This window comes from Oryctolagus cuniculus, chromosome 13 (genome assembly GCF_964237555.1).
Source record: "Oryctolagus cuniculus chromosome 13, mOryCun1.1, whole genome shotgun sequence".
Taxonomy (NCBI): domain Eukaryota; kingdom Metazoa; phylum Chordata; class Mammalia; order Lagomorpha; family Leporidae; genus Oryctolagus; species Oryctolagus cuniculus.
The window spans coordinates 53,837,977-53,854,374 of NC_091444.1; positions in this window are offsets into that span (position 1 = coordinate 53,837,977).

Genomic DNA, 16,398 nt, shown 5'->3' on the forward strand with positions numbered 1-16,398 from the left:
TGTTTCCCGTGGGGTCTCCATAAACAATACACAAGCAGCTGTCCTGGTTGCCAGACAAATATTTGCAACTACTTTAGAATCTGGTTCACTCTCTGAGTCCCATGGCAAATGGGCGGTGAGATGTGACAGTGAGAAAGCTGGAAGAAAACCCCTGCCTACAGGTGCGATGCCCTGGAGGTGAGAACAGGAACTGTGGCCCGGAGCAGGCCAGGAGGATGCCTGTTCCAGAAGCCACTGGACTTAGACCCCCAAAGGCCTGGGTCGGACTCCCAGCTCCACCACTTCCTAGCAGTGTGAACCGGGGTCCCCAGTGATGTGGGTGAGGAGGTACTAATGTATTTTGCTCAGGCTCTTGTCAAGCACAAAGACAAACATACTAAGTGCTGACACAGATAAGGTGCACAAAGTGATAAAGTTTATTTAAAAGGTGAGAAAGCAAACACACACACACACACACACACACACGTGCGTGATCATAGGTTGTCCCACACAGAGAAACACCCATCATGAGTGGGCAGTGGGCCAGAATATTTGCCAGAAAGAAGGGGTTGGGGAAAGGGGACAGGGAGGGCTCCTGGCAGCCCCTCCAGCCGTGGTCTCCTGGGGAAGAGGGAGCCCCTCCCACTTGCTGGTCTCCTTTGTGAGGTCGGGGCGGTGCCTCTCCAGATGTGAGACCACCTGAGAATTAAACGGCACCTCCACAAGTTCCACGTGGAGCTCAAAGTCCATATTTTCATGGCGTTGCCCGCTCAGGTTCCGGATGAAGCAGATGCAGCCCAGGAAAGGAGGTATTTTGATTGACAAGTAGAAAGTCAAAATTCTACATGGGGGCTTGTGGCTTCCAGCTCAGCAAGGCTAAACTAGCTTCCAGCCTATTGATCCACACGGGGAGCACCATAAATGTTAGCTACAACAGCAAACTCTGAACCAGAAAAGGCCTCCTCCCTCCAGGGGTGTGAAACCTCACAGCCAACTTGGCAGGTGGGCGTCCTCGGTGTCTCCTGTCTTGGCCACAGGAGCAGAGGGACAGTGCTAGCAGGTCAGCCTGCCCACTTTCCCCCGGAGAGCTACAACAGAGCCAGGAGTCCCATGGGTCTCCTTAACCCCAGGGCGCTGGTCACCAGGCTCTCAGGGCCCGCTCAGTGGCACACCAGCGGACAAGATTGGCTTCTGTTCCCTCCCGGGGCTAAGATGCTCCCTGGCTTGCCTGGGGCCCTGCCTCTCCCACAGCCCGAAGGAGCCACCCAGGGAACTGAAGGCTCAGAATGAGCGAGAACAGGGAAGCAGCAGGGACACCAGGGAGAGGGAGGCTCCTGGTGTTCTTTCTAGAAGGCTCTCGGGCTGCGGTGGCCCTGGGCGAGTCCCAGGCCTGCAGCCAGGCTGGCCACGGCGGGGCTGTCTCGACATGCTGCTGGGAAAGGCGAGGTTTTCTGTGTCAACTTTGCAATCCTTTCCCTTTCTTTGGGGATTCGCAGATGTTGCTTATTGCAATGCTTCCTCTCCGAGTGTCTTTGGCACTGCCACGGGAGGTCACACACCCTGGAACACGCCCGGGGGCCCAGTGTCCTATCGCAGAGCGCCGAGCGGCGGGCGGTGCTGGCTCCCCAGCTTGCCGTGGTTTGAGTTTCTCAGTGGCACTATTTTTGGCTGATTTTTTTTTTACTCTCGCCCTTTATCACAAGCCCGACGGGCAAATGACAGCGGAATTGCAAGCTTGAATGGACTTGTTTGACAGGCCAACTTTCATCCTGGACCCTGCTGCTGACTTTTAAAAAGGAACTCAGAGAGCAGGAGAGTCATTTCACACTAATTCCTTGCTGTAATTTGCTTCTGCGTTTTAAAATGTCATGTTTCAATCACCCTGGCTGCACAGGGGGGCGGAGGAGGGAGAAGATGGGACATGCGTGTGGCTGATGTGTTTCTTACAGATGCACACAGAGGCACCGCCCTGCTGTGCTCCGCAACACGGGGAACACGGATCAACCCTGCAAGGGGATCTCCAGCAGCTACAAACAAGGCCGCTCAAAGGAATCCGTCATCAATTGGCAGCTTCGGCAGAAAGAGACAGCTGCTTGGAACAGTCAATGTTTCCATTGCTCAAGCATTTATTAGAATATAATAATGTCACCCCCGCAAGCATCATTGAGGAGTTGGGGTGCTTGTAGGCAAACCAAAAAACTCAGGAGGGTCTGAAACCCTGGGTGCAACTACCCGCCCTGGGGAACAGGTCAGGGAAATGCAGCTTGGAGAAGGGGCAGTGCACAGGTACCGGCTGGAAGAGAAAACACAGCCCCGGTGCACAAGAGAGCTTTTGGGGCGGTGCTCGAAGAAGCCTCTAAGGAAAGGCTGGAGGCTGATGGCCGGACCCAGTTTGGCAGCAGCGAGGGATTATTTTTCCTGATTTATAAGTCTGCCCTGGAAGGCCCTAATCCTGTCTTTCACCACCCAGCGGCATACTGACTGTCGTTGCCCCGCCGCCTGACATTTAATTACCCTCCCTAGGGACAGCCACTACTGTTTCATGGGCTTTCGTCTTGCTCCTTACCTAGACTGTAAATTCCTTGAGGTCAGGAACCGCTCTCCAGCCCCAGGCTCCTTCCCAGGAGTCTGCACCGCGTGATGCTGGGTTCAGGCCCACAGCGTTTCAGAGATCTTCACACACTGCTTGCAGAGCCTCAGAAACGCTGACGAGGCTGCACAAGGGTCAGGCAGGGTGTTTCTGGAGAAGCAGCTCCAAGTTCATCGGTGGGACATCGGCACTTTCTGCCCCCCCCCCCAGGTGCCGGATGCTCCCTTGGAGCAGAACTGAGTGCTCGCGGGCCTCTGTGCCTTTGCACGCACTGTCCCCTCTGCCTGGCTGTTCTCGCCTCATTCTTCCATCTGGGGACTCATCCAGGGCAACTTTTCCCTCCCCGCGGAGCTGCCAGCATCCCTGGGGCAAAGTTGGCAATGCCTGGCTCTGTGGATCCCGAGTACTTCCTGGAGGCTGTGACAGGGGAGACAGGGCCGGCCAGCCACATTGTCACCAGGTGGATGTTGACTGGCTGGCAGGTCTGTCTCTCCTGGCAGGCTCCTTGGTCCCCAGTAGTGCCTGGCACGCAGTTCTGCCGAATGAACGTGCTTCCTACATTTGGTAGACATAGGGAAGGTGGTACCAGGGCTCAGTGTGTAACTTGAAGACTGAACAAAAAGGGACCCTCCTGTGGGGCCAGATGAAAGCCCCAAGGCAAAGCCAGGCCCCAGGGCCTCCTGCTAAGCCAGAGCGCGGGGGGTCAGCCCCAGACAGGATGTTTGAGTAAGTGGAGCTTGCTGTCGGAAGCCCAGCCACATTTCAAGACCTTGCTATAGGAGGCTTCCTCTGTTTCCAGCTTCAAATCCTCCTGCAGCCCTCTTCCTGAACCTTGGGTGACCCTGCCCGATGGGACCATTGTTAAGTGCAGAGATGGATGAGGGGTGCTGTGCGTCAGGGGGTCAGGCCTGGGGGAGATGGCACTGCAGGGGAGGGGTGGGAGGCAGGAGAAAGGTGCAGATCCCAGTCTAGCCCTGTGTGATGCAAAGGGCCTCAGTTTCCCCCACCCATTACATGGTTGTGGCTCCCTTGTTGAGTTGTTCAGAAAATCAAACAAATGAGCTCTGCCAAGCAGATGGAGGGGGCCTGGCACAAAGCAATGGACCGCCGAGAGTCAGCTCGTGGCATTTGGAGTTGTCTGACCTGGGACAAGTCACCTCCACTCTCCGCTCACGTCCTCCAGTCTCTGAAATGAAGCCAATAATGCCCACCTTGCTGGCTGTTGTGGGAATCCAGATCGTGGAAGTGAGTGTGCTTTGTAAGCTCTGAGGTGCTTTCCCCAGGCATCTGTGACGTGGCCTGAGAAAGGTACTGGGATAGGTAGACATCTTGGAGACCCTGCCATGCAAGAGCTGCCCCTTCAAGGGCTCAGTGACTTGTAATTCCTATAAAGGGATGCTTTATGGACCCAAGCAGAGCGCGACTCACCATTGAGGGTGTGACTTTTATGTGTCAGGTTGGTGGGGCCACGGTGCCTAGAGATACGGGCAAACATTGTTTGGGATGCTTCTCTGACGGCATTTTTAGATGAGATTTGCTTTTACCTCCATGGACTGCGGGCAAAGCGGATTGCCCTCCATGACGTGAGTGGGCCTCGTCCAATCAGTTGAAGGCTGAGTGGACCAAAGACTGACCTCTCCCCGAGAGGAGAGAGTTCTGCCATCAGACAGGCTCCTGGCTTGAGCTGCAGCGTCAGCTCTGGCTCTCCATCCTGCTGGCCTGTCCTGCAGACTTGGGACTTGCCAACCAAATCATGTGTCAGTTCCTTAAAATAAATCAGTCCATCTTGGGTGGGTCCCGTGATACAGCAGGTTAAGTTACCACTTGGGACATCCTCAGTCCATATTGGAGTGTCTGTCTAGCCTACTTGTTGCTTCTGATCCAGCTTCCTGCTAATGTGCATGGGAGGCAGCCGATGATAGTCCCAGTATGTGGGCCCCTGCCCTCCACGTGGGAGACCCGGGCAGAGCTCCTGGCTCCTGGCTTCCACCTGGCCCAGCCTTGGCTGTTGCTATCATCTGGGGAGTGAACCAGCAGATGGAAGATCTCTCTTTGTCTTCTCTCTCTGTGTGCCACTGTGCCTTTCAAATAAATAAATGAATTTTAAAAAAAACATACTTTTTCTCTCTCCCCTTCCTGCCTTAACACACACAGACACACACACACACACACACACACACACACACACATGATTTTGTTTCTTAGAAAAACCCTAACTACTACACCCATAGACGTCTGCAGTCCTCAGATAGCTTTAAACCACAAACTCTAATAGGCAAGTGATCAAGATTCTGCAGGCTGTCTCTTTCGGACACAGGTAGGCAACCCTAGCGTGCCCTGCCTCTCCCATTCCTTCCCATGCAAACCATGACAAGGCTCCTGCCCATCGTCCCCTCCCCCTACTTCTTCCTGACCAACCCAGTGCTTTTCTGTGCGGCTTCTCCTGGACCTCCACCTCATCTCCCCATATCTCCTCCTGGGGGGTAAACATGTATGAAGCCACGACTGCAGCGCATGGCTGGGAAAAGCACCGGCTTCCCCCCACCACCCGTCACACGGCACCCTGCTAGATGCCTTGGCGTGACTCTGATCCCCAAGAAAACACTTTCCCCCAAGTATGGCTCTTACTGCAGGCCCCGCACAAGGGCTAACGAGAAGACTGGACAGAAGAACGGCTTTTACCCACACCCAGTGTTTGTTTTCTCACTGGTTGATTTGTTGATGGATGTATCCACCCGTCCAACTGTGCATCTGTTTATCTGTCTCCTTATCCCGCCGTCCTAGTTCCTCACCTGGGTAAGAAATGGAGGTTGGGGCTGGCACTGTGGAGCTGTGTCCCATATGCACACCGGTTCATGCCCCAGCTACTCCTCTTCCGATCCAGCTCTCAGCTATGGCCTGGGAAAGCAGTAGATGACCCAGGCTCTTGGACCCCTGCACCTGCGTGGGAGACCTGGAAGAAGCTCCTGACTCCCGGCTTCAGATCAGCTCAGCTCCGGCCATTGTGGCCATCTGGGGAGTGAACCAGTGGATGGAAGACCTCTCTCTCTGTCTCTCCCCCTCTCTGTCTGTATGTAACTCTACCTCTAAAATAAATAGATAAAATCTTGAAAGAAAAAATAAATGGAGGCAGGATGTGGAGAGCATGGCTTCGGTTTGCTGTCACCCCCTCCCCTTCCTTTTTGTTCTTTCTCTCATCCAGGAGGAAGATGAGCATCCTGGCGGAGCTCAGTGCATGTGGTGTGGGACAAAGCCCAGTTGTAGTCAGGTCACTGTGGCGTTTCTGAGACTCTCCAAGGCCCTGCCAGGGCCGCCGTTGGCAGCCCCCACGCCCAGAGCATGTGCCAGGAGGGAACTGCAGGAAGGCATCCGAGATGGGCAGGGGCTGAACATGAGCTTTTCCCTCGTCTTCCCAGTATCTTCCAGGCCAGAACAACTACTGGAGGAAGCTGAGCACAAATAAATATAAATAAACCGCCCCAGGGACCTGCTGTCTCCCCATTTCCTGTGGTCTGCAGGGGGCCGCTGAGTGAACCGGCACAGCGATGGTGAGAGATGGGTGAATCCATGGTCATTGCTGGTGCGTTTTCAGTGGCTTTTTCAGGAGCTAAGATAAGGGTAATTAAATCTGCTGCTCCGGGCCATATAAACTGGTCTCGGCAGGAGGGCAAGAATTAATTTAATTCCGCACACACAGCCCCGCCCAGCCCCTCCACCGGCCTTGTATAGTGCACTGAGTGCTTGATGGGAGAAGACAGAGGAAGCTGCAAGATTTGTTCCAAGCACCAGGTATTAACCACGGCACACATCAGGAGCCTGGTCTTGATGGGCCTCCAGGCTGAGCCAGGGTGGCAAATCCAGAGCTCCTGACAGCTTCTCTCTGTGCCTGCTTTATTACACACAATCTGTACAGGGGCTGTTTTCACACTTAATGGCAATCCTGAATCACTATCTATTTCCCATCTTCGCCTGCAAAACAGCAACCCAGAGCTAGTGCTGTGCCATAAATACCGGGGCCCATAAAGCCACTGCTGTATAGATTTGCCTTTTTGTGTGTGCGCGCCTGATTCACGAGTGCTTTGGCAGCTTTCCAGGCTGGAGGAGAAGAAAAAAACATCCGAAGCATCCCAACAGCCTCATTTTGATCTGTGATACCGAGCAACGCATTTCCACTTCACAGGCTGTGCTGAGCTGTGCCACAGAAAGACAAATCCCAGACGAGGCAGGGGTGGGAGGAGGAAGGATGGTGCAGGAGAGGAAAGGAGGGGGGAGGCGGGGAGGGCCAGGGGAAGGGAGGGAAGATGAAAGCAGAAAAAGGGCCGCATTTATTAAGCTGTTTTTCTTTTGGTGAAAAGAAGCATTTATCAGTGATTTCATATATCATGTGAGAGGTGGCTTCCTGCCAATTTCCAAGAATCCAAACAACCCGCTGACATCATATGCTAAATATAGCTCAGCCTTTGCTTTAGGTGAATAAATAATGCCTCTGGGAAGAAGTAGGTTCTCTTCGGTTACATGTTTATTATGATCAGGCTGTCAGGCTTGTGTAATCAAGAGAATAACGCCCAGTTAGTTCCAAGGGAGAATGGTGGGTGCAGACGTCTTCAAAGCATTCGGGGAGACGAGCGATGACACCCTGTTCTCGCTGCCTTCCCAGATGGCCAGCTGAGCCCAGCTGAGTCAGGGGAGCCAGGTCACCCGGCTGCAGCCCCCACCAGTGTGTGTGGCACACACACAGCAAGGCGCTGCTGTCTCCCAGGGAGATGCCCAGACCGCACACAGACACGCAAACGCACACGCGGTCATGAGCCGTTCACGCGGCCAGGGCGGAGCGGGGTGAAGGTTGTGCAAAGATGGCCAAGGCCATGTCTTTCTAGTCTGCAAGCATTCAGAGAAGGACACTTGTCTGCTGGCCCCCGGTGAGCTCGCCACACTGCTCCGGGGGCCTGGTGCCTTTCGCTCTACCCTCTGGAGCTTGGTGTGGAACACATGGCGTCTGGGACTGGTGCATTGTGTAGGCAGCCACCTGAAAGATTAAGATTCATCACGAGACCTCTGCCAGCCACGTCCTTCTCCCTGCCCGCCCCCTGGGCTCACAGGGGAGAGACGGGGCGTGCCATCCTCAAAGGCGGGTAGGTACTTGGAGGCACGGGCAGCTGTGAGGAGAAGAAAAGGACAAGAAAATTAGCGCAGGGAGATAAGGAGACTGCATCAAAATAGCTCCTGGAAGGTGTTGGATCCTCAGGAGCATCTGCATGATTTCCCTTCGCAGTCAGGGATTCAATAGAGGTTGTTACTATGGAAACTGGTGTAAAAGCAGCACAGAGGAAGGAGAGAGCTGGGCATAAAGAGGAAAGAGTAAAAGGAACATAACACTTTTAAATCATCAAAGAGGAGTACTATAGCACTTTCCATCTCCGATGGGAGAAAATAAGCTAGAAAATAGGAGTACCCTTGATCACGGGCGGGGTCAGGGACTATCAGACACTGCGATTCTTTCCCTGCACGACTGCGTCCTGAACCTGCTCGCCTGCAGTAGAAACCGGCAGCCAGGAAAGAATTTGCAGGCTGCCCAGGGTGGTCGGCTCTGCGGCAGGCTGTGTGCTCTGTTTGGTTTGGCCACGGCCTTGGAGAGAACAGGTCATTTTTCTGTGTCATGGTTTCATCACCTACCTTCCTGGCAGGGATGACGAAGCACCTTGCTGGGGGAAAGAAATGATAGTGCTGTCTCAGGCAGAGACATTACAGAATGTCAAGTGCCCTGTGTGTGGCTGAAACCAGGCGAGTGAACGCTGCCAGGGCTCTGAGCTGCTCCAGAGGGGCCAGGACGGGGCCGAAGCCAAGGCCGTGCTCATTTCTAACCAACTCCCCGTTGTTTCGTGGGGGCAATCATGGGCCGAGAGTCTCTTCTCAGACTGCAAGGAGCTCTAACAAGTCACAGGCCCTTCATCCAGACTTGCACACTGCTCTGTAGACCAGAATGTCCAATAGAACTATCATGCGAGCCACCAATGTAATTAAAAACATTCTGGTGGCCACATTCAAAAAGTAAGCAACATTGCTCCAATGTTATTCCAATGTATTTAGCCCTAATATCTCCCAAATAGGAGATATAGAGAAAAATCAATATAGAAATTAGGGGTTGACGTTGTAGCATAGCAGGTAAGCTGCCACCTGCGGTGCCGGCATCCCGTATGGGCAGCGGTTCAAGTCCCAGCTGCTCCACTTCCAATCCAGCTCCCTGCTATGGCCTGGGAAAGCAGTAGGAGACGGCCCAGGTGCTTGGGCCCCTGCACCCATGTGGGAGAAGCTCCTGGCTCCGGGCTTCAGATTGGCCCTGCTCTGGCCATTGTGGCCATTTGGGGAGTGAACCAGCAGATGGAAGATTCTCTGTCTGCCTCTGCCTCTGCCTCTCTGTAACTCTGCATTTCAAATAAATAAATTAATCCTTTTTAAGAATACAGAAATTAATAATGAAATAGTTTATATATTTTTTCATGCTAAGTCTAGGAAATTGGATGTATGTTCCACACTTTTAATCTTTCTCAATGAACCACTTTCCAAGAGCTTAATAGCTATCGTATTGGTCAGGGCAGCTCTAGAATTTTCTATCATAGATGTGGGGAATACAAAGAATAAGAATAGAGCGTAGGTCTCTGGCTCAGGCACTTCCCTCAGCCCCAGGAGGAGCAGTGATCTCTCTCACACACACACACACACGCACACACACCCTCCCCTTTGCTGCTGACCAGTGACCACCCTGCACTCAAGCTGACGGAGAATTTTCCATCTAACAGCTGCCACCCGTGAGCCCATAGCATCAGACAAAACCCATCGAAGCCACATCCCTCGCTTTCTGAGAGTCACTCTCTGAGTTCCTCAGCCTTGCTGAGCAGCCATCAGCTGTGGAACGGGAACGATTAGGTAGGCCACAGAGTTGTTTTTGGGCAAATAGGGTAACGCCAACACCAGGTCTAGCAGAGAATGGGTGTTGATATGGGGCCTCCCTTCCGTCCCCTAGCCCAGCTCAGTTTACCACCGTACCCTAGAGTATCTCATCTTCTCGAGGCTTCTGTGAAGGAAGAAACTAGAAATGCACATTTCTTTATGAGGTCAGCGAGCCACAAGGGTAGAAATGAGAGCCCGAGGCCTAGGACTGAGTCCCTGTCACCAAGTCACTCCAAGCTAACAGCTGGATGTTTTTCCAATGCAGAAAAATACGAAGACCCAGCCATTCAGAGTCCTCTTCTTGATGGTCATGGCTACATGAATCACTGGACTATGTCTTTCTCCTCCTAGGGGTAAATAAACAGCCACACGCAGGTATGTACATTTATATTCATTAGAATTTTTAAAAATTCTGTCTCAGTCACATGGCACATTTCAGGGGCTCGATAACCACCAGCAGCGAGTGGCTACTGACTGGACGGTGCGGATATAGAACATTTTTGCATCTCAGAAAATTGGACTGAGTAGCACTGTTCTGTAGCTGTCAGCCGAGATAAAACTCAGAGGCAGTATTAAAAGGTGAACAGGTCCACAAAAAGCTTCCTGGAAGAGGTAATCCCTGGAGCTGCCATTTAAAGGGAGTGAGGAGAGTGAGGATTCCACCCCCCGCCCCCTTCATTCAAAACACTCACAAGGCATTTATTGGAAAGCCTTGGTGCAGCTGCTGGAGGTACAAGGTCCCTCCCAGCTGGCAGCCTCCTGTCCAGAGAAGGAGAGAGACTCCCGCCCTGAGTAGGAGCAATGAAAGCCTTAGGCCAGGTGCTAGTGAGCCCAGGCAAGGAGTTGAACGTAGCCAAGATGGCCACCAAGGAAGGCGCAGACCCAGGCAGGAGGAAGGAGGCAGTGTGGAGGAGGGGCCAGGCCTTAACAGCAACTGAAGTCACAAATCTGAGTCCTGGGATCCCAGGGACATTTACTCAGCCTCCTGCTGGGCGACAGAATGGGCTTCAGCCCGTGCACTGACCCCAACCCCTACCCAGGCAGAGCCCCTGCAGGAGGAGGAGCAGCACGCGGCAGCCCTGGTGGGCAACCAGAGAGACCCATGGCTCCCTTCTTAGACCAGGGGAAGCGTGAAGAGGGAGACTTGCCCCATTATTATTCTGGTCACTGTCGGTTCTTCTAAAGTTGAAATTGTAGCGTCTGCCGCAACGGCTCATCTCTTGTGAAGAAGGCACAGGCAGAGGCCAGCAGGGGAGCTGGGGCAGGCCTGGGGGTGCAGCGTGGAGAGGCTGATCTGCCAGCCTGCTGCCCCCGAGGGCCCATTCGAAATGCCAGTCAGGCGCCGCCAGGCGAGTCCAGAGAAGCGTGCTCCCGGTGACTGGGAGACTTGGAGAGGACACACGGCCCTGGCATCGCGATGAGCCTCTCGCTCGCATGGGCAGCAGTGGGTGGCCGAGCCTCCGGAGGGAGGGGGCGCCTGAGCATCTCACAGTCTCTACCACAGCCCCTGCGGGCCCAAGCCTTCCAAAAGCCCTGGGGATTCAGTAATTGATGGAAGGCTGAGCTCCAGACCCGAGTTTACGCCCAGGGATAGAAACACTGCATTTCTCTTTGGACTTCTGGCTTCTTCCCTGTCTTTTCTGGATCTTTCCAGCAGCTGCCATGGGAGGAGGAGGCCTTTCCAGACAGACTGCTTTGTCTTTCACTGGCTCTGGCCCTCAGGGTCTCCACCCACGCTGTGCTGAACTTCTTGTCCGGGACTGTCTTTGGTTTTAGTGCTACAACCCTAGGAAGGCCTTCACCCCGGGCCAGCTGGGTGGGTCGGTCATGTGCCCTTTGCCCAGCTTCTCTGTTGGTCCTCAGAGCCAGCCTGGGGACGGCCTGAGCAGCAGCTGCACTAGGACTCACTGTCTGCTCCAAGCCAGGAACTCATTCTATTTGAGTCTGCAAAAGATAAGCCACGGGTTCCACTGCCTCCGCTGCCAATCAGGGAGATGAGCCAATCAGGATATATGTGGACACAGAGGCTAGAGGAGTCACTGTTGTACACTACAGAGATGTGTGAAGCCAGATAATTTTTTTTTTTAATTTCAAAAACAGAGACAATGAGAGACTGACAAAAAGAGAGAGCTACCACCCACTGGTTTATTCCCCAAAGGCCCACAACAGGAGCCTGGAACTTCATCCAGGTCTCCCACATGGGTGAAAGGGACCTGATGATTTGAAAGCATCACGAGATGGCCCCCAGGCTGTGCATGAGCAGGAATCTGGAATTGAGAGCAGAGCTGGTACCCTCGTGCGGAATGCAGGCATCCCGGGCACCCCTCACACACAGTGTTCTCATTCCTGCCACCAAGTTTTTGGTTATCAGGGGCCCAAGTAGTGTAAAAGGGCACAGAACTACACGGTGAGAGAGAGATGGGCATCACGTCCTGGCCCCAGCGCGTGTGTGCAGCGCTGTGCTGGGAGAGGCGCATCCACTGACGTTAGGATGGAGCCCTGATTTGTGGAGTTGGCCCATTTCCTTGGTGTAAATACTTCCACGGCTGATTCCCAGCTACTCACGTGATGTCATTGAATGCGGAGTAAGCCGAGGGGCACAGCATGAGTTCTTATGGACACTACAAGGGGTGCTGGTATTGAATGTGCATCTGGCTGTGCCCAGTCAGCGGCATGATCAGGCCCTGCCCTGGCACTTGGGACAGATGTTCTGATTTTGTGCCAAGGTGAGGCTGAGAGATTTGTGGCTACTTTCCATTGCTACTCACCAGTTCCAGGAAACAATGTCCTGTCTGTGATCTTACGTGTATGCAAACGAGATTGTTCCAGAAGCAGGAGTTAAAAGTGATGGCAGTCAACTGTGAGGAACTGAGCAGATCTCTGTGAAAGGCAGAGGACCTATCCCACAGCGAGGTGTAAAGGCTGAATCATAGCTGTCGTCTCCTATGCAGGCAGTAGGAAACATGGTAAATTAATTGTGTGATACTGAAAAACAAAATGGAAAAGGAAAGCAATTCTTTTTCTTCACTGTTAGAAAGCATTATTTCTGTGGGTATAACCTAGAATCAATTATTAAACTCCCCTGTAGTAAACTGTAAAGAGGATTGTTCATTTCACTTAATGATAAATAAAATGCTGTTTGACCAATTTGATGAAGACAGTAAGTCAAGCTTAAATGGTCTGGCATTTGACGTTGCTGAAACTACAAATCTTGTTAAGAAGCTTTTCACATTTAAAATATGCAGAATGCAAACAAAATTTAGTAGCGAAAGTAAAATTAAATATTTAATGACATAATTAAGTCTTATTAATGGTATGTTCTTTATTTTGCAGATTAAATATTCACAACGATTATCATCTCTTTCATCTTTATTACTTAAGCAATGTGTTTTTCATAATTATTTGTTAGGTATTTTCATTAACATTTGATGAATATTAATAGTTAAAATAAAAAACAGTTTTTATTTCTGTTATAATGACTTTATGGCGATAATAATATATAACTAAGTGTTTATAATGTGCTCCACTTGTTAATATTTAGATCACTGATTTTGTTGCCACAGAGTAGAAATGTGGCTCTTTATGGGTGATAGATGACAATCGTCAGATTCTTCCATTACTCTTTATTTATTTATTTAATCTATTCTAATGGAGCTTCATTGTGGGAGAAATACGAATTGAAAACTTACAAGTGGAACTAATAAGTAGGATTTTAAGCTTAATCCCACTCTTGTGTTGGTAATGGCTTGCCTATCTTTTCAGATGTCCTAATTCCTTTCCCATTTTTATTTCACTCTCCTCACGGGCTGGGCCTGTCAGAATTATAACGCCGGCACATTATCCCTCCATGACATTTAAAGCTTAGGCTGATGGCCTTGCAGATATTCTTCTGGGACAAAGGGTCTGAGTTGTCCATGCCAGACAATATGAACCCAATGCATGCGGGCGTCTCACTGCCCAGGCACAGTGACCATAGAGGAGAAAGAGGAATGGGTCAAACCAACATGCCCAGTTGATGTCAAGTGCATCTGATGACCAGCCTTCCCTGCACAAGTGTGGCGCCACATTGTCTTGCTTGCCACTTTGCAGGGAGCCGCCCAGGAGCTGTGTCTTGGCCACTCCCACCACAGGCGGCTGAAACCCTGGTGAGGTTCTTTCTAAAAACCTGAAGTGTGTTTTCCTTGAGGATGACTGTCAGGAAAGTGATGCATTCTCATCTCAACGGTGCGGCCTGTAATCCCCAGTCACAGCTGTGTCTACCTCCCTGCTCAGTGCTGGAGGCAGGTGCAGGCGTTATAGTGTCCACACAGTGTCGGTGTTCCTCAGAACAGGATGCCCACTGGCTTTCTCAGAAAGCCTATTCTGTTCAGTGGGAGCTATTTGCATTTTTAAAACCACAGCCCATCCCAAAGAGCAGTGAACCACAAGAATGGACAGCAGGAGGAAGGGGACTTCCTAGCTATCAACAGCCTACAGGCAGTTGCTCGTCTATGTTTGGAAGACCCCATATTTCTTTCTTTTTAATATTTATTTATTTATTTGAAAGGCAGAATTACAGAGAGGCAGACACACACACACACACACAGAGCAAGAGAGAGAGAGAGGTCTTCCATCCACTGGTTCATTCCCCAGATGGCCGCAATGGCCAGAGCTGTGCTGATCCAAAGCCAGGAGCCAGGAGCTTCTTCCGGGTCTCCCACACGGGTGCAGGGGCCCAAGGACTTGGGCCATCTTCTACTGCTTTCCCAGGCCATAGCAGAGAGCTGGATAGGAAGTGGAGTAGCTGCACTTGAACCGGCACCCATATGGGATGCCAGCACTGCAGACCGGAGCTTTAACCTGCTGAGCCACGGCGCTAGCCCCCCCATATTTACTTCAAGAGCAGCTGCAGTTCCTTGAGAACCTGCCACGCTGGGCCCTTCTGAGAATTATTTCTGATTCTCACAAAGACCCTGTTGAGTGGGCGGGATTAGCCCCTTTTAGGGCTGAGCAAACTGAAGTTCAGTGAGTTCATTGATCTCTTGGAGGTCTCAGAGCTGGTGATGGGGGTAGCTGGGACCCCAATCAGGTCTTCTGGCTCAGAGTCTTGGGCTCTTCTCACCACCACTTGCTGCTCCCTTTCTCACTGCTCTTTTCTCTTGTGGCCATACGAGACATGAGCTCCAGATAAATCTCACTGAGAAAAGCCCAAAAACACACACAGGCACAGGAGACAGGAGTCGGTCCCACCTTGTTCAGGAAGTCAGTGCCTGGATCTTGTATGCAGGAAGACACCACTATGACTCTCCCGCTGTCCTCAATGGCCACACGGATGGGAAGTATCTGCCTGGTTCACTCTCAGATTTCTGTTGTGTGCCTGTCTCTCCAGCCCAGCTGTCGTCAGGTCCTTGTGCAAAGGGGCCAGCCTTAAGTGTTTGTGTGTTCCCCAGCGCTCTACAAACAGCTATGCCAGCGTGGCTAAAACTCAGATTTTAATCATGTGTGCTTAAGCCATTTAGTCTTAAAAAGTGTACGTGTTCAGGCCATTTCCAGTAACAACATCTGCTCTCATTGCCACGAAGGGTCAGCCTGTGTGGGGATAAGGTTGCAGACAGCAAGTGCAGACAGTGAGACAGGGGCTCACTCCACACCAGTCCTCTAGAGCCCTCTGGACCATGGCCACTGCCAAGGACAACTCAACGTGATAACCAGGACTCGATGTCCCCCTTCTCGCTTTGAGCACATCAAGAAAAATGCACATCGGGCTTCATAAGGACAAGCTGGGCTGCCTGCACCTGGGGTGAGGTGGCTTAGCTGAGGGGCGCAACCAGACTGCACACAGGGACGACTGCGTATGGTGGTACGGTGACGTCAGGCCCGCACTGCCCTCATCTGTAATGTCTCTCCTTGGCAAGGCTGCAATGTGACCATTGTTTATTACCTATTGAGCCCCAGCACCATATTTGGCTCTGCATGCGAGATTGATAGATTCCTCCTGTCACCAGCCTCGCTCTGGTGGCAGCCCTCCAGGCCTCCTCTTCGCCCCCTCCCCTCCTCCCTCCACCTTCCAGCAGCCCCAGAGGCTCCCAGCCTCCTTTCTGCCACTGCTGCTGCAGACCCTTTTGAAGAAGTTGCTTCCGGGAGGGGAGGGAGCTGATGACGGATACCCAGCCGGCCTCCCTGCTCCAGGACCAGCTGCCTCCACCCCGGTGAATCAGCACCCCTGCCATGGAAGCCGCTGACAGCACTCGGGGCCTTTCTGGAAACATCTTTCTCTCCAAATGCTTTCAGCTCTCTGCATCTTCAGCAGCAAGAGGGTTTGAGAAACAGGCCTGGGGTGCACAACCCTCAGTAGGAGAAAAAAACCCTGGACCAACCACACTGCTTTATGGGCAGAAACATTCAGTCTTTGGCGTGTGGAAAGAGGCAACCGAGAGCTGGAAACTATTTGCATATGTGTCTTCGGGTTTCATGGGGACTTGATTTTGGTTAGAACCATAGAATTGTAGCATTAAACAGGGACGGGCTGGTTGTAAAGTTGAAAGGCAATAAGGTAGAAGACAGTGTCTTAGTATATACTCACTGACTATCAATGCAACCCTAGGGTTGTGCCCTGAAACTTACCAGCACCCATCCCGGGAAGACCCCACTTATGTAACCAATCCAGGGGACATCTGTTTCATTAACTCAACTGAAGATGAGGTTTGGGGAGATAACCCGGAAGTTGAGAGCCTGAAGGTGCAGATGAAGGGGCACAGGTACCACATCAGATACTATACTGACTCCCCATGCTCTTGACCCTGTGACTCCAGCCCTAGCCAAGACCTAGACCTCCAAGTTCACAGCTCAGTGGACTAGTATGCTGGTTATCCCAGCAACCACCAATCAGTTCTTAGATTCTC